At 40.5% G+C, this 18,406-nt stretch overlaps 1 protein-coding gene across 5 annotated transcripts in view; it reads left to right on the top strand.

Moving 5' to 3' along the window:
• Positions 1 to 18,406, top strand: part of SPATS2L (spermatogenesis associated serine rich 2 like) — a 167,580-nt gene that overhangs the window by 64,502 nt on the left and 84,672 nt on the right. Inside the window, exon 3 of one of the 5 annotated variants that reach the window (XM_060152372.1) lies at positions 10,693 to 10,750. The exons of 3 other annotated variants lie outside the window; for them this stretch is intronic. The gene's annotated coding sequence lies outside the window, so the exon portion shown is untranslated. Of the gene's footprint in view, positions 1 to 10,692; positions 10,751 to 15,240; positions 15,296 to 18,406 lie in introns of those variants that run through there. One more of the 5 variants, XM_060152374.1, reaches the window with a different exon arrangement.

Below are 18,406 nucleotides of genomic sequence, written 5' to 3'. Positions count from 1 at the left end.
CAAATGCTAAAGGAACTTCTCTAAGTGGGAAACACAAGAGAAGAAAAGGGCCTACAAAAACAAACCCAAAACAATTAAGAAAATGGTAATAGGAACATACATATGGATAATTACCTTAAACGTGAATGGATTAAATGCTCCAACCAAAAGACACAGGCTCACTGAATGGATACAAAAACAAGACCCATATATATGCTGTCTATAGGAGACCCACTTCAGACCTAGGGACACATACAGACTGAAAGTGAGGGGATGGAAAAAGATATTCCATGCAAATGGAAGTCAAAAGAAAGCCAGAGTAGCAATACTCATATCAGATAAAATGGACTTTAAAATAAAGAATATTATAAGAGACAAGGAAAGACACTACATAATGATCAAGGGATCAATCCAAGAAGAACTAATAACAATTATAAATATATATGCAACCAACATAGGAGCACCTTAATACATAAGGCAACTGCTAACAGCTATAAAAGAGGAAATTGACAGTAACACAATAATATTGGGGACTTTAACACCTCACTAACACCAATGGACAGATCATCCAGACAGAAAATTATAAGGAAACACAAGATTTAAATGACACAATAGACCAGATAGATTTAATTGATATTTATGGGACATTTCCATCCAAAAACAGCAGCCTATACTTTCTTCTCAAGTGCACACGGAACATTCTCCATGATAGATCACATCTTGGGTCACAAATCAAGCCTCGGTAAATTTAAGAAAATTGAAATCATATGAGGCATCTTTGCTGACCACAACGCTCTGAGATTAGAAATCAATTACAGGGAAAAAAACGTAAAAAACACAAACACATGGAGACTAAACAATACATTAGTAAATAACCAAGAGATCACTGAAGAAATCAAAGAGGAAATCAAAAAATACCTAGAGACAAATGACAACAAAAACAGGATGATCCAAAACCTATGGGATGAAGCAAAAGCAGTTCTAAGAGGAAAGTTTATAGCAATACATGCCTACCCCAAGAAACAAGAAAAATCTAAAATAAACAATCTAACCTTACACCTCAAGGAACTAGAGAAAGGAGAAAAAACAAAACCCAAAGTTACTAGAAGGAAAGAAATCATAAAGATCAGAGCAGAAATAAATGAAATAGAAACAAACAGTAGCAAAGATCTATAAAACTAAAAGGTGGGTGGGAGGGAGGGAGACGCAAGAGGGAGGAGATATGGGAACATATGTATATGTATAACTGATTCACTTTGTTATAAAGCAGAAACTAACACACCATTGTAAAGCAATTATACTCCAATAAAGATATAAAAAAATAAAATAGGAAAAAAAAAAAAACTAAAAGGTGGATCTTTGAGAAGATAAACAAAATTGATAAACCTTTAGCTAGACTCATCAAGAAAAAGAGGGGGAGGAATCAAATCAATAATATTACAAATGAAAAAGGAGAAGTTACAACAGACACTGCAGAAATACAGAGCATCCTAAGAGACTACTACAAGCAACTCTATGCCAATAAAATGGACAACCTGGAAGAAATGGACAAATTCTTAGAAAGGTATAACCTTCCAAGACTGAACCAGGAAGAAATAGAAAATATGAACACACCAATCACAAGTAATGAAATTGAAACTGTGATTAAAAATCTTCCAACAAACAAAAGTCCAGGACCAGATGGCTTCACAGGTGAATTCTATCAAACATTTAGAGATGAGCTAACACGCATCCTTCTCAAACTCTTCCAAAAAATTGCAGAGGAAGGAACTCTCCCAAACTCATTGTATGAGGCCACCATCACCCTAATATCAAAACCAGACAAAGATATGACAAAAAAAGAAAATTACAGACCAGTATCACTGACGAATATAGATGCAAAAATCCTCAACAAAATACTAGCAAACAGAATCCAACAACACATTAAAAGGATCATACACCATGATCAAGTGGGATTGATCCCAGGGATGCAAGGATTCTTCAATATACGCAAATCAATCAATGTGATACACCATATCAACAAATTGAAGGAGAAAAATCATATGATCATCTCAATAGATGCAGAAAAAGCTTCTGACAAAATTCAACACTCATTTATGGTAAAAACTCTCCAGAAAGTGGGCATAGAGGGAACCTACCTCAACATAATAAAGCCCATATACGACAGACACACAGGGAACATCGTTCTCAATGGTGAAAAACTGAAAGCATTTCCTCTAAGATCAGGAACAGGACAAGGATGTGCACTCTCGCCACTATTATTCAACATAGTTTTGGAAGTCCTAGCCACGGCAATCAGAGAAGAAAAAGAAATAAAAGGAATACAAATTGGAAAAGAAGAAGTAAAACTGTCACTGTTTGCAAATGACATGATACTCTGCATAGAGAATCCTAAATATGCCACCAGAAAACTACTAGGGCTAATTAATGAATTTGGTAAAGTTGCAGGATACAAAATCAATGCACAGAAATCTCTTGCATTCCTGTACACTAACAACGAAAGATCAGAAAGAGAAATTAAGGAAACAATCCCATTCACCATTGCAACAAAAAGAATAAAATACCTAGGAATAAACCTACCTAGGGAGACACACCTCTATACAGAAAACTATAACACACTGATGAAAGAAATCAAAGATGACACAAGCAGATGCAGAGATACACCATCCACCATTCTTGGATTGGAAGAATCAATATTGTGAAAATGACTATACTACCCAAAGTAATCTACAGATTCAGTCAATCTCTATCAAATTGCCAATGGCATTTTTTACAGAACTAGAACAAAAAAATCTTAAAATTTGTATGGCGACACAAAAGACCCCGAATAGCCAAAGCAATCTTGAGGGAAAAAAACAGAGCTCGAGGAATCAGACTTCCTGATTTCAGACTATACTATAAAGCTACAGTCATCAAGACAATATGGTACTGGCACAAAAACAGAAATATAGATCAATGGAACAGGATTGAAAGCCCAGAGATAAACCCACGCACCTATGGTCAACTAATCTATAACAAAGGAGGCAAGGATATATAATGGAGAAAAGACAGTGTCTTCAATAAGTGGTGCTGGGAAAACTGGACAGCTACATGTAAAAGAATGCAATTAGAACACTCCCTAACACCACACACAAAAATAAACTCAAAATGGATTAAAGACCTAAATGTAAGACCGGACACTATAAAACTCTTAAGAGGAAAACATAGGAAGAACACTCTTTGACATAAATCACAGCAAGGTCTTTTCTGATCCACCTCCTAAAGTAATGGAAATAAAAACAAAAATAAACAAATGGGACCTAATCCTTACAACAATCCCTATGCAGTTGCTATATTTATCTCGACTTTATAAATGAGTAACACAGAGAGTTGAAGTAACTTCCTCAAGGTCACACCGTTCTTAGGTGGCAGAGCTGCCATTCAAGCCCAGACTGTTTAATTAGTGGCATAAGTTACATAAATGATATCCATTAAATTGTGGATGACCAAAGTGATATGTATAGCTAAAATTGTAAAGTTATAGATTTGGTATCCAAAAAAAGAAAAAAAAACTCTAATAGACTGGAAAAATTAGCCAAATGAATAAAGATAAAATTAATTTGAGTCAAATATAAACTCATACACTTAAGTTCCAAATAACTCAACTGCAAAAGTAAAGACTGGGGAGATGGGACTTACTAATAGATCAAATGAGGAAGTCTTGGGAGTTTCATTTAATATAGGCTCATTATGACCGATGTACAGTGTGATTATCAACAAAATGCAATCTTAGAGCAAAATTTAAAAACATTGTTCTTCTTCCCATTCATAATTGTCCACCCCATTTGACTTTCTTTTTTAACCAAGTCAGCTTTACATTTTTTATTCTAATTCTAGGGAATACTAAGGTTTCTAATTTGGAATGAACCCACTAAATAATTTTCAGACGATTCCCTTTATTTTCATTGAACCAAAATAATGGCAGCAGACTAGTGGAATAAGCACAAGCTTGGGAGTCAGTCCCAGAGGTTGAGTCCCCTCCTTGCTGTTGACTGGCTCTGGGATCTTGGCCTTAACTTCTGTACGCCTAGTTCCCTCATCTAGAAAATGGCGATAATAATGCCTACCTTGCAGGAGCATCCTGAGGACTCAGGGAAATAGACATAAAGAGATAAAATCATCCAGCGTGGTGCCCGAGGGGGTTTCATTTGGTTCACCGTTGTAGCCCCATCATGTAGGCCAGTACCTGGCACAGAGGAGGTGCTCAGAGGTGTTTGCTAAGTGAATACTGAATGAATGAATGAATGGATGAGTGAATGAATGTGTTCAGTAGAGGATAGTTCTTACTAAAGTCATGGCAGTGTTTTCAGATGTGAGAAGTCTTTGTAAAGCAAGAGACTGATTATTCACAGGTTTGAAGAAGGGGAATGCTTTGCCATAGCAAAATTTACTTTTTCCCATCATGCAGCGTAGCTTCAGGATTTTTTGAAAGCTAAAGTAAAACTGTGACCATTAGGTCGTCTTTGTAGTGTTTCTTCAGTCCTTACACCATTCTTCCATGAGGTATCTAGAGAGGTCTCATTCTGCCTAGTCAGATATTGTTTGAAAGCTTGAAATGAAAAATGAAACCAAGTTAAGTCTGGCTGGTAGCCATTCAGAAATAGATTTTTTTTTTAAAGTAGATTAATTTTCAAAGACATTTTTCCTCTTTAAGACTTCCTTGTTTTTAAAGAAGCATTTAGTAAAACAATAGGAACATCTTTTCAGTGTCTGGTTATCTCTTTTTCAAGACTGAGTTTGGTAAATTACATAGTATTAGCTGTTGGTCATCTTCTGGGTAAAAAATAAAACCAAATGAAGTCTTTAATGTAATTTATGAGTTTCTCTCCTAGAGCTAAGTGAAACTCAGCTTCATAGCTTTTATTTGTTTTGGGGCCTTTAATATTAGTCAGATTAAAGCTTATGTTTTTATAAAACTATAAGGACAAAGAATTATGTTAAAATAGCTAAAAAAACAAAAAAAATATCTCCAGTGTTTGATTCTGCATGTCAAGAATAACAGAGAAAATAGGGTCTGGTTTCAGAACCCTGTAACCAAAAATGACAGTGTGGTGGGATGGGGAGTTGGTGTGGGGTTCGGCAGAAACTCTCGCATTCTCTAAAAGGAAAATGAAAGAAGGATGTTAACTCTTTGCTGTATTATGAACAGGACGTGTATAATTGAAACCAAACCATTAATACCTTTTCACATACTGCCTTCTGATGTCATCTAATTACTTACTGCCTGCTAATCTTATCTCCCTCAGGAGCCGATCTTAAAATTACACTGCGTTGCAGTTAGCTAAACACATTGCACCTAGTCAAGGCACATAGTGGACTCCCAGTAAATATTTGTTGAATGACTTCTGTACACTTATGCAGGTGGGTTTTCTTTCTGATCTCATGCATGACTTACTTGTTTCCACCAGAGAGGTTTCAGTTTTGCTCTTTCTCTTACCTGAAATGCCATTCTCATCATTGGCAATACTGCCTCAATGCAGTGCAAAAGAACACCTCCTCCTAGAAGCCTTCTCTGATTAACCCACCTGAATTAAAGCCATCTCACCCATCGAGAAGCCCCTTTTATAAACATGGCTGTAGTCATTTCAGAATGATTTAAGATTCTTATTTCTCTTGGCTCTGACATCCCCCATGCCCCACAATATACATGCATCAAGAATAGGCATTGAGTCTTATTTCCCACAGGGACAACCCTGCACATGCAGTGTCCACCTATGGAAAGCACACTCAAAGGACGTGTTCTATAGCTAGGTAATGAAATTTTTAACATTAGTGTAAGAAACCAGACAATTCTGATTGCTTGTCTCTGTCGGTCTGCCAAGAATGGGTATAAATGGAATCAAGGCTGTGAGAGATGGATCTTTTTCATCAGACAAGTGATCAAAACCTAATACATTTACACCTCAGAATTGCTCTAAAGGAGATTGGATGACTAACAGAAAGTCTTCCAAAGGGAAATAATATATGGCATTATATTTAATTGAGAGACCTGTACAATATTTGAACTACTGTACAAAAACTAGTTTCGATTCATTCAATCTTTAGAAAAATGATTTGGAAGAGATTAAACTATATATTGCTATGGCTTATAGACCATCATAAGCCTTTGGTACCTTCCAAACTTCCCCCAATGTGAGTTGAGCCGTAGGTCAGGCTGGGACTCAGAGCAAGGTGTATGCTTTAAGGCAGGCCTTTGATTGCTGTAAACTAAAGGGATAAGCAGACAGGTCGTGAGAAGGTTTACAAAGAACCCATAGAGTGCATAAGTGTGTCAACAGCAATAAAAATCCCTATCTATAGGTGGAGTTACAGGGTATATATTGGTGAGGTTAGTGGTTAAATGTGTTTAGCATTGGGTTGGAAACCACTTTTTTCCCCTCATATTCCACAGAAAAGATAAATTTTCGGCCTATCTCTTTTAGACAGAGCATAGGCTTTGGTGCAGGGGAACTAGAGGGCTAGCCTAGTGACCTGATTATCCCGAATATGAGGCTCTGAGTTAAGAAATAAAGTAAGTAGGAGATGTTGGGGATGTTACCTGGTTAAAGACATGGGCTACGGGGGGTCCAATACAGGAAGATGTAGAGGGCTTCAGCACTCATGATTCGACCTTGACTCTGAGAATGACTGAAAAACTACTGGGTTGGAGATATGGGGGGAGGAGAAGGAGTGGATTGGAGGGTGTGTAAAGCGATGTGGCTAGAGCAGCATTTGACAATGCTGGTTTTAATGCTGGCATTTAAAGTGATACTCCAGTACTAGATGTTGAAACCTGGGGAATAAATTATTGAAGACTCGGGCTTCCCTGGTGGCGCAGTGGTTGGGAGTCCGCCTGCCGATGCAGGAGACACGGGTTCGTGCCCTGGTCCGAGAAGATCCCACACGCCGCGGAGCGGCTGGGCCCGTGAGCCATGGCCGCTGAGCCTGCGCGTCCGGAGCCTGTGCTCCGCAACGGGAGAGGCCATAGAGGCCACGACAGTGAGAGGCCCGTGCACTGAAAAAAAAAAAAAAATATATATATAGAAGACTCACTGAAACCAAGAAAGGAAAAATAAAATGAGAGGACATTCACTCCTCTTTTCCCACATGTCTTTATTGAACATTTAAAAGGTCAAAGGCACTCTCCTAGGTACTTTGGAAAAGGGAAAGGAGAAATGGAATTGATCAGAGACAGGCTTTTTAAAAGGAAGAAATTCTTTTTGTGATTCATTAAATCTATTAATATCTCATATATTTGAAGCACTTTAAAAACAGTTATTAATTTCCCCAAAACAGCATATATTTCAGGTGACACATTTCTATTTTTTTATTATAGTTAGAAGTTGAAATAAAATTCACTAAGGCAGTAAATATGACCTCTAGAATTTTGACCATATCATAAAATGGTCAAAATGAGTTTTATTATCTGTGATTGCATTAGAATAAATTCAGGGGCATTAAAATCATGTTAATTCTCTCTTTTATCCATCTTGATACAATTACCTGAGATCAGCACATATGAAAGGAGATTTTGTAATTTTTAGGCTGTTCTGTTATTAGCTCTAAGACTTTATTTGAACTTTGTTCTTTCCATGTTATAACTGCTTATTGTCTTCTAAAGACAAGTACCTTAGCTGTGAACTTGGTCACTAGAGCACTGACCACATCTGGTAGCCACAAGACAGGAAACCGTGACCTGGCATGGGTTTCTGAGCCATTCTACAAGGAAGAGGTATTATAGTCTTGGATTCACTTTTGCCTGTGCTGAAACTTTAAGAACATGATAAACAAATGACCCTGTGGACACTGAGCCCTGGAAGTCTCTATCCCTCTCAGCAGTGCTGCAGTCAGGCCTCAGCCTTGGACTGCTACCCACACCTCTCTAGAATTGCCCTAGGCTTCCCTTAAGGTGGCAGTGTCCATGGTGAGGGAAAGGTGTATCCAGATGAGGGCAACTTGTGGTCAGAAGGTTGTGTTTCAAGGGCCAGTTCCATCACTGGCTAGATGCATGACCATAACTTCTTCCACCTTAGTTTCTCACCTGCAAAATGAGGATGGAGGGGAAAGCAACCACATAAGCTATGGAGGAATCGAATGAGATTATTTATTTTTATTTATTTCATAGCACACATTAATTGCTTTACAAATATGAACTCATTTCATCCAAATTACTATCCCATGAGGTAGTTACTATAATCATTCTCAGTTTACCTGTGAGGAAATGAAGATGTAGAAAGGTTGAATAACTTGCTCAAATCCCCAAACCAGTAAGAGGCAGAGTTGAGATTCAAACTTCGTAAATGGTAATTACTTATTTTCTATCATAAGGGGATAAGGAAGAATCTGAATAGCAGAAATGGGCAGTGTTTCCTGTTTGTGATCATTTGGGGGCCCAAGATCCTGTGTGGTGGTGACAGAGGCACAGTAATTAATGCAGATGTCTCTGCCACAGGGCTGGCTATAGGAGCTCCCGGGGTGACTGCCTGTGGCTGTTGAGCAAGATGGTGGGTGAGAGGCCTGACCCTAAAGAGAAATAGTGCCTTTCTAAGAACATGTTGAATTTACGAGTTAATTACGTGGGTCTCTCACTGTTGCGGCCCCTCCCGTTGCGAAGCACAGGCTCCGGACGTGCAGGCTCAGCGGCCATGGCTCACAGGCCCAGGCTACGCGGCACATGGGATCTTCCTGGACCGGGGCACGAACCCATGTCCCCTGCATCGGCAGGCGGACTCTCACCCGCTGCGCCACCAGGGAAGCCCACAAGTTAATTTTTTTAAAGTATCAAACCAGCAAACAAACATAGATAGGGCTAAGGTGCCTGTAGGTGGCGCAGGCCTGACAGGCCTTCTCCATTCTGCTGCCCAGTGGTTATCCCCACTCCCATGCTCCTCACACTAGCTTTTTCCCTGGTGAAATTCACCATGAAAACTTCATTCCTTTGGGTGAGGGCATGACCCCTAATAAACTTAATATACCCCTGGACACAGTAGTACCTTATTCATTTAGCATAAAATTGGCCAGCAGATGCCTCTGGTTAAGTCTAGAACCAGGAACAGGTTTTAGAATGGGGAGGGGAGAGAGAAAGGCTCAGGGTGCAGTGCTAGGAATGTTTGCTAATTGATTGATCTGCCTGTACTGCTGTCATTGGAAGATTAGAAGCCCTTAGCTGACGCCCATTCTCAGGAACTGACCTTTGGAACGATGATGCGGTCCCAGCCCATACTGTCTCTTAGCCTCCGGGCAGTCTGTGTAAAGTTCGCAAGTTCAGTCTTACAGCTATGCGTTCCCCAAGAGGAGAAGAATGAAGAGCTGGGCATTCGCTACCAGAGGCCCGAAGGCAAAAGCACAGGACAGTTTTGCAAAAAGGAAACAAGTATTTTCGAAGTAGGTGAGTCTCTCCGAGCCTCAGGTGGCCTCAGCCACCCCCAGGATCCTGCTACCTACCCCAGTCTCTGACTCCACCTGCCTCGCTGTTGAGATGACTTAAGCAAGTTGATAAAGGTGGCCAGTTCAGGGACAGGGCTTTTCTGTCTGTCGAGAAAAGGCAGTCAGGCCATGCACTGGAAACCCTGATTTGGAACACCAGGGCACCTTACCAAGTGAGTCGCGGTGGATTTTGTTGGAAAGGCTTAGGAGCAGTACTACTGGGTGGGGGGAGGAGGCGTGAGAGGGGCTGGCTGCCTGTAGTTCTCTTCTGCCTCAGTTCCCTAGCACTGCTCTCCCAGCAAACGCCAGTGCCCGTAAGTTAGAACATCACAGACCGTTTTGATTCAGCCAGTGCCGGTGACGGACGTTTCAAGGAAGTAGGAGGGACCTGACTTTCTCTGCTACTTTGAGAAAACCATTAAATGTTTACTAGGAGGGTTCTGACTTAATGAACAAGGAATATTGTGAGTTCCTTAGAACAGAGGTTTTTGAAACCAGAATATCCTCAGGAGAGACCATGGCTTCCTTTACCAGGTGTTTATTCCATGACAGATGAGCGCGCTTGCCCAGAGTTGGCTGTGAACGTAGAGCTTTTGTTTGCCAGGTTTTGTCAGGATTTCTCTTTGCCAGGCCAGAGCTATAGTGCAGAACCACAGTGCATGTTTTCTTTGGAGATGAATATCAGTGTTTTCCTTCAAAATTTGCTGTAAAATCTTTTAAAAAAGTATACAGCCTCCACTTCCAGCCCACCCCCTCTAATGGCAAGCCCACCTCTAACCCTTTGGGGAGCCCGGTCTCTGGGGTGAGACTGGCCAGCTGGGCAGATCACAGCACCAGCATTGCTCTGCCCAGAGCCTTGAACCAGGTCAATTCCTAGTCTAATTTCCAGAGTCCACACGCTGATTTCCTTCCCCACCTCCTCTTTTCTGTGTTTTTGCTTGTATATCTGTCTTCATCAGAGGGTTTAAGCTCCTTTGGGGGCAGGAGCGCTGCAGTCAGGAGGTCCAAGTTCAGATCTCAGCTCAGGCACTTACTGGCAGTGTGACTCTATGCTGGCATTTCTTTTTCTATAAAATGAGGGCTGACATACTCCATAGGGTCTTTATGAGAATTAAATGAGTTCATACATGGAAGGTGCCAGGCATACAGCAAGAGTTGCATAAGTGGTATTTTGTAACCATTGCCAGCATTCCCCATAGAGCCCAGCACATTGTAGGTGTTTAGTAAATGTTTGTCACATACTAATAAAAAACATTGCCCTGTGTGTAGGAATTGCCATCGCTGGTTGAAGAGCTGGGGGAAAGGAAAAAAAGAAAGAGAAGGCATGGTATTTCCTTTTCAACATTTGGGGAGTTGGTGTGAGGTAGTTTGGTGCTCAGGGGTGTAAAGGAGAACTGTGCTTAGTCTTTTGTCTAAACCCCTCTGGAGTTTGGGATTTGTTCTGCGGGCGGCAGTAGGGGATGGTGGGCAAGGCGGTGTGATCTGTGGGGAGAGAGCCTATTATGGCGTGCTTGGAGAGAGTGGAATTTATTCTTCCGAACCTTGTAACACTGCCCACTTCACCTTTCCCGAGGCATCTCTGAGGATAGGCCTGTTTTAAAGACTTGAGCTGACATCATCGCATCTTAAAAGAACTGAGCATAATTGAATTGCTGATACAAGTGGGTACTTGCATCGGGCCCGGGTCACCCACATCTCTATGGAAACACATGTTTGCTTGAAAGCCCAGCAATCAGAAGCAGAGCCTTTCAGGAGCCAGCATCGGGTCACTTTTAGAAAAAGGCATTTATTTATATTCTCGAGCTGTCAGAGACCTATGCAATGAAATAATTTCAAATTAAATAGAGAAATCAGGCCGCAGATGAATGCCTTAATAGAGCCTGCCGTGCGCCCTCCCCCTGTGCCCCCCCCCCCCACTGTGCTCGCGGTGCCTGAGATCTGCACGTTTATTTTAGCTGTCCTTTGCTCTTTTCCGCCCGTTTGCATTCTGCTGCCTTGGGGAGGTGGTTTGGCACTTTATGCAAAAATGGTTAATCTTCATTCATACGCCTGTGCCGGTACTAAAATGGAAAATGCAAAGCCGGGCCTGCCGTAGAGTGTGCGTTGTGCTCTTCCCGGCGACTCCGTGTGTGCAGCATGTCCAAGGGCGCACAGTCCCGATGACTCTGCTTCCTACGCAAGCACTCGGGGCTGTTGAGTCAAGATATTCTCTCAGAAAGGTCTGAAGCTTGCATCAGCACATCTTGCCCTAGATGTGCTCAAGTGATATCCTAAGTGATTGGAAGCTTTTATCTGCCTCTGGAAGCAGGATTTTTCGAGTCAGTATTGACTGTTAATGACCTGTTTAAAGAAAACATTCAATTTTCTTTCTTCCCCCCACAAAGAACTTAGTAGGCAGTGACATTTCTAAACCAAAGGCTAACCCTGCTTTTCAAAAAGAGCAGAGACAGGGCTTTTAAATGTGAAATTTTTTTTTCCTGACATTTGCCCTTAAAATGCTTTTCAGTGAAGTTGTTCTAACAGTGGGTTTAGAACACTGAAGTGTCTTTGAATAAAAATGCAACCTTGAGATTTTTTTCCCCCCTTCAAATTAAACAAAAAGGTTTAGGTAAGAGTCTTTATATGAAATTCATATTTCAGTCACTATTCTCTGTTTCATTGTTTATGTGTCTTCATTCCCAATAATTAAGGCAACTTTCCTCCGAGGAGCGAGGCACTGCACAAGAACCTTTATTAAACTGTGGGGATTAAACCACAGAAAAAAGAGCTAAAGTACTTAGATTATGAGAGACCTCAGTAATTACAAGACCAGGTAAGGAACAGCTAAGGTAGGAGTGAAAGGGAAGAGGACACAAAATGGAAGAGAGAGAAGATTAGGCAATGGAAGAGTTAAGCAACAGAAAACCTATATGATGTTATTGATACATTTAGGCAAAGTCCCAGTTTTATAGAGGGAGCACTGTTTTCCTCTCCAGCTGGCATGTAAGTGCCCTTGACTGTGCTTAGGGGACTGGACAGTTAGTCCTTGACCAGTTTAAAGGTGATCTTTACAGAGAAATAGCCTAGTACATGGGAGACAGCACCCACATCTTTTATTTTATTTTATTTTTTTATTAAGGTGAATTTTCAGCTTTCAGCTACCCTGGCTACTAAGTGCTTGCATCACCTCCAGGGCCCTTACAGACTTGAATACCTGAGAGCTGTGCTCTGAAGGCTAGAGAAGATGCCACCCCAAAATACGGCAGTGGTGGTTCAGGACATGGTACCCCAAGTATGCCGCTTTGGCGTATTGATTATTGTGAGGTGTGGGCACTTGAAAAACAGCAAATGCAGGAAGAGGCTTTCTCTGAACTCCCCTTTTCTGCTTAAAGACAGATCGTCCAAAAGGAGCTCAGTTGTCATAAATTCCCTCCCCGGGAGTTTCACCAGCCAGGGAGGATGTTGACTTTCATCACAGGAGGGGAGGCTAGAGAATGGACACCACACTCAGCAGACTTTGTCACAAGCTACCATACCTCCACCTGTTCTTCTAAGGGCTCATTCATCTTTCCTAAAAGTCATTTACCCTCCCCTCTGCTTTTCCTGTTAAGATGGTATTTAATCCTGAATTCTAGGCCACCTCGGGGGAGTTCTTCATTTTTCCCTGAGTATCTCCCATGTGTATGTGAGATATACATGTTAATAGACATTTGTTTGTTTTTCACGTATTCATCTTTTATTACAGGGGTCCCAGCTAAGAACTCAAAGGGTAGAGGGAAACTTATTTTTCTTCCCCTACAACTCCAATCTCTTTTTCTGCAACTGAATACCTGAGGCCCTCGTGCTATACTCTGACAATCTAGAACCTTTACTCCGATGTTCCGTCAGGGCAAATGGTGGCCCACATAAACAGATGTGCAGGCTTCCCCAAGCTCTCTGTCAAAATTTCCCTGTCCTGTTTCCCATTCTCTCAGAGCACCTCTCTCTGCTAAGGGCCAAATGATGGCAGTAGAGAATGAAATAAATTAATGTGTGAAATTGCACCTTCTTCCAGAGGTGGTGGTAATCCATAAGCTGAGTAAAAATGTAGACATCTCTTAAGAAGTTTCCCCAGGTTAGGTGTTGGCTCTCTGGGAGACTGTGGAACGCTCTGTTTTGACGGAGAGACTTTTTGCTGCTTCTCCAATCACATCGCATAACTGACTTCCTCCCCACAAGATCAGTCCCGATTCTTCCTCTCTGAGGCAGCCATGAGAAAATGTCTCAGGATCTATGTGATCACAGCACTGCCTAGGCTGTACCAAAATCAAATACACAGACACTTTAATTACTTTAACTTAGAAAGATGGAGTAGTTAAACATTAGACCCTGAAATGTCCTGGAGCCTCTGGGCAACGTTGTAGAACCAGGAAAGCAGCTTGTTGGTCAAGGGCCCACTAAATGAAGCTTCTAACATTCTCATCTGAGGTAGAAGCCGCAGGAAAACAGCCATCTCTTTATAACAGGTACATTCCCTCCCATTCCTGTGAGAGTTTAGTGCTTTGCTCTGCAGTCTGTGTGCCCTGCGAATGTACAGAGCATACATCACATGCCTGACCGGCTGGAGAAGGCAGCACCCGGGACCGGTTTTATTCTCCTTGCAGAGTTCTTACTGCAATTCATATACAATGAGCCCCGTGACTTGTTCATGATGCTTTTGAGGTGCTATCAGCCCAATGGCTCTGGGCTCCAGAGCTTCAGACTGCCTGGGGTTGAGTCCTGGCCCTGCCACTTACCGTGGGACCCGGGTTGGTTACTGAACCTCTGTGCCTCAGCTTTCACGTGTATGAAATGAAGATAATCACAGTTCCTACTTTATGGGGGGTATGAGGGTTAAATGGATAAATATGTGTCAAGCACTTAGCAGAGTGCCTGGCACAATCTAAGTGCTCCATATTATTATTATTATTAATATGTTGGTGAAAAGACCATTCCCTAACGAAACTAGCTCCCCACCCATTTATCTATCTAGGCATCTGGAGAATCTGTTTGTTGTGTGTGGTGATTGGGATCAAGGAAGTGGCCCATTCTTAATATTCCCAGGCCAGAGACTATAAAGCAGTGGTTCTCACAGTTTGGTTTGCGTGTGTCTGAATGCCCTGGAGGGCGGGTTAGAGCACTGACTGCTGTGCCCCCCTCCCAGAGCTTCCTGATCCACTCCTTCTGGAGAGGGGCAGAGAATTTACATTTCTAACAAGTTCCCAGATGCTGCTGTTGCTGCTTCTCTGGGAATCCCACTTTAAGAGCCACTGCTCTAGGACAGCAGTTTCCAGTAGGAGTACGATGTAAGCAACATAGGCCATTTAAAATTTTCTAGTAGTAACATTAAAAAAGTAAAAAGAAATGGGTGAAGTTAATTTTAATGTTATATTTTATTTAACTCAACATGTCAAATATTATCATTTCAACACACCACTGACATAAAAATCTACTGAGACAGTTTACATTCCTTTTCTGTAGCAAGCCTTTGAAATCCAGGATGTATTTTACGCTCCCAGGACATTCTGGTTCAGACCAGCCGCATTCAAATCTGACTTTGCAAGAAAATGACCCGAAGAAGTTTCTTTTTTCTGGCCTCCACCTCCCCCCCATACCAACTGGCATTCTCTATTTTTATGTTTTTTTATAAATCATGGGAAAACTTTGCATAAATGACCTTGAAAAAAATTGTGAAAATCATTATTTTAAATTTTTTCTTATGTATTTCCTCTGGCTCTCTAAATTCCATTCAAGAAAAGCGATATGACATCTGAGAACAGGAAAGTCAGTCTAAGAGCAGTAATAGGTTTCAGAGAAACAAAAGTGAAACTTTATTACTGTCTACATAGTGAAACAGGAGCGAAAACGGAGATTGGTAAGTCAGAAAGCAATTGGCATTTCAATATACTGTTTTAACTTTTTATAGTTTTTATGATTGCATGAGAAATATAAACATATACATATCTTTTTTAAACTCCTAGTTTGGTAGTTGATCAGATTGTGGTATATATTAAACTTCTCTGAATTGTATTAATTAGAAAGACTGAAACAAATGTATGTGCTGGAATATGCACTATTCAGGTGTATTTTTCATAAAGAATATTTCTTTTTTACAAACTAATAGATTTTCTGACTAGCATTAATACATATTAAGATCTTTGCATAAGTAAGTTCAGTTTGATGGTAACTATAGTTGTGGATTATTAATTTTACACTGGAGATGTGTATAGATGATATATTGGTGATAGATAAATGGTGAAATGCTTTTCTTTGGGATTGACATCTTTCCTAATAAGTTTCTGACTATGGAACATATATCTAAACTGGGGTGAGAGATCAATCTGAGATTTCCTAAATAAAATTTCAGTCAACAGTTTCCTTGATCTTTATTTTTCTCTAGGATATATGTAAAACTTAGATGATGTATATGTATATTTGTAATGTTATTACTGAAAGCTGAGATGTAATTATAGGGAAAACATTTCAAACAATACCTAAGCTATTAAAATGTTGCACCAATATCAGGACTTGTATTTCTGTCTGTCTTCATTTTCTATTGATTATTTATATGCATGGGACATGTATGTGTGGATTTGAATAGTTAGGCCCCAGTAATTGGTCTGTTCTAAGAACAATTGTAGTGATAATAGGAATTAGAAACAGGTTCTCCCCCAAGAAGTCAGAGATCGTTGTACCTTTCTTATGGACTTAAAAGCTCTCGAGATCAAGCTATGTTAGAGATAGACCATCAAGCATGGTGACCAAGCGTGATGAGAAGGAAATAGGAGGTCCGTTGGCCCCAAACATGTCAACTTACTCACAGCATCAAAGGCTTCTCGGGTTAACCCAGGGGGTCTGCAGCTTTGAGGGATGGAGTTTCAAGTTGCTGAACTCTGGGCCTGTCATTTAGGAGGAGGTGACAATATATTGTTTCTTAAAGGAAAAGTTCCTTAACTATTTTTTTTTTTTTTAGTTCCTTAACTATTTAAGTTAAACAGTTGAGATTCAGATTAAGTGGATCTGGCTGTCCCGATATAGTTCATAGCAGAGAACAGAATCCCAGAAGAATAGGGGCACAGCACAGTTTCATTTTCCTAGGGGCGAGGGAGCCAGAGGAAAGGTAATGGGCATGTGATGCCATGCCAGAGCGAGGTGTGCTTCTGAATATTCTGGAAGGGCTAGTGCCAGTCTGAGGTGTGGACACTCAGGAAGGGCCTTTGACACTGAAGGTCAACCTTGTCCCCGTTGTTTGTCCTTATCAATAGAACCCAATGTAACATCTAGCCACTTAAATTCTTAATTCTTAAGGCAAATCAGATATATTTTCTATTTATATTGAAATCTTTCATTTAGTTTCCATAACTGGAGCTGTAGCTGATTTCCCAATCTCTCTGTTATATACTAGCCAGTGGAAAGCCTTGCTGTGCAAAGGCCATAGGAATCCAGCTGGAAGGAATTGCCTGTAGAGATAGCACACAGGGGGGAAAATAAAGAGTAAAATGGACAAAGAAGAGCTCCCTACAAATTATTTTTATCTTATCTTCCCATCTGAGGAACCTGTAATAGCCCCATTCTACTCTCACAGCCAGCCTTTTCCTTCCACAATAAAAATAATATTGTAATCAATCTTACTGGCATCACAACCAAAGAAGAGTCTTCCTTGACTTAGACGCCGAAGCAATGAGAAAGGGAATTGCCAAGGAAATATATATATTCCTATGAATCTAGCTCACCATTCAGTACTGCCACTTACTTGGATCTCAGAAATTTTCTGTCCTCTGTGGAATTCCTCCCTGATTTCTCTATAGATTATAACACTCCAGCTTTAGAAAATGCTGCACACCCAAATCCTAGACATCAAAGCAAAACAAAAACAAAACGCTTTTTCTGTCAGATTTCACACATGTATAATGGCAGGAGTAGATGTGTCTGGAAGATATAGCTAATCCAGTCTAATGAGAGGAATTGTGGTTCAGATCCATCTTAACAAATTGCCCCAAGTGCTGCTGTCTCCTTTGAGCCTTCCTCACTCCATAGCTGGAGGCTGTGTCTCTTTTCTCTGTCTTCCCCATCCTCATTCTCTCACATACATACATACACTATCACATATAGAAAAATCTATGTATACGCAGTGTATGTTTACATAATGCCAGAACTTCCATTTGAATAAGAAAATCAACCATTCAAATGTCTTCAGATATCATGCTTATAGACTATCTTGCAGGCATTGTGATGACTGGTCAAAGGTTTCACATCTATGGCTTGTAAACAAAAACACCTGATTATTTGTGCTTATACTTCACATACCATCTCTATTCACTGTTATGGATAATCAGAAAATAATCCTAATGTCTTTTACTAGTGACTCTCAGGGGCAAGAATAGTGAGAATGAAATTCAGACATTATTTGCCAGCTAGCATTATATACTTTCTCCCTTATGCCAAGGCAGAGGATATAGCATTTACCATTGGGAAGCGTTATTTAAATGCAAGGTGTATCCAGTGGGATGGGCACTCTTTGCAGAGTATATGGGAAGGAGCTGTCTTACTGGGGATTGAGTATGCAGGGTCTCCCCTGCCACCATGCCCAAATGCATGTATCAGTGGCAATGTCATTTGGAAACTTGTAAAAATAAAATTTTACTGTTTCTAATATTTAATAATATAGTAGATAATAGTATATGGATTCCTATTTGAGTGGTAATAGAGTTAAGATTACATATTGCCAAGCTTTCATCCTAAATCAACAAAAGGTAATGGATCTGAATTTATGCTTTATTTAAGACCTAGGCTTAAAAGAAGTTTTGGTGGGGAGAAATCAGAGAATTTTTGCAAGTTATCCCTGAAATGTTATCAATTCTAGATACACTCTTTGTAGCCAAAGTCAAAAAGGATATAAGAAAGAGTTTCAGTGATTCCTGATTGACAAAAAGCATTACACATGCAAATAGGTAATATATTGATATCTCGGCCTGTCTAGCTGCTA

Source organism: Lagenorhynchus albirostris, chromosome 6, assembly GCF_949774975.1.
Source record: "Lagenorhynchus albirostris chromosome 6, mLagAlb1.1, whole genome shotgun sequence".
NCBI classification, from domain to species: Eukaryota; Metazoa; Chordata; class Mammalia; order Artiodactyla; family Delphinidae; genus Lagenorhynchus; species Lagenorhynchus albirostris.
This window is presented reverse-complemented; position numbering and strand designations above follow the sequence as displayed.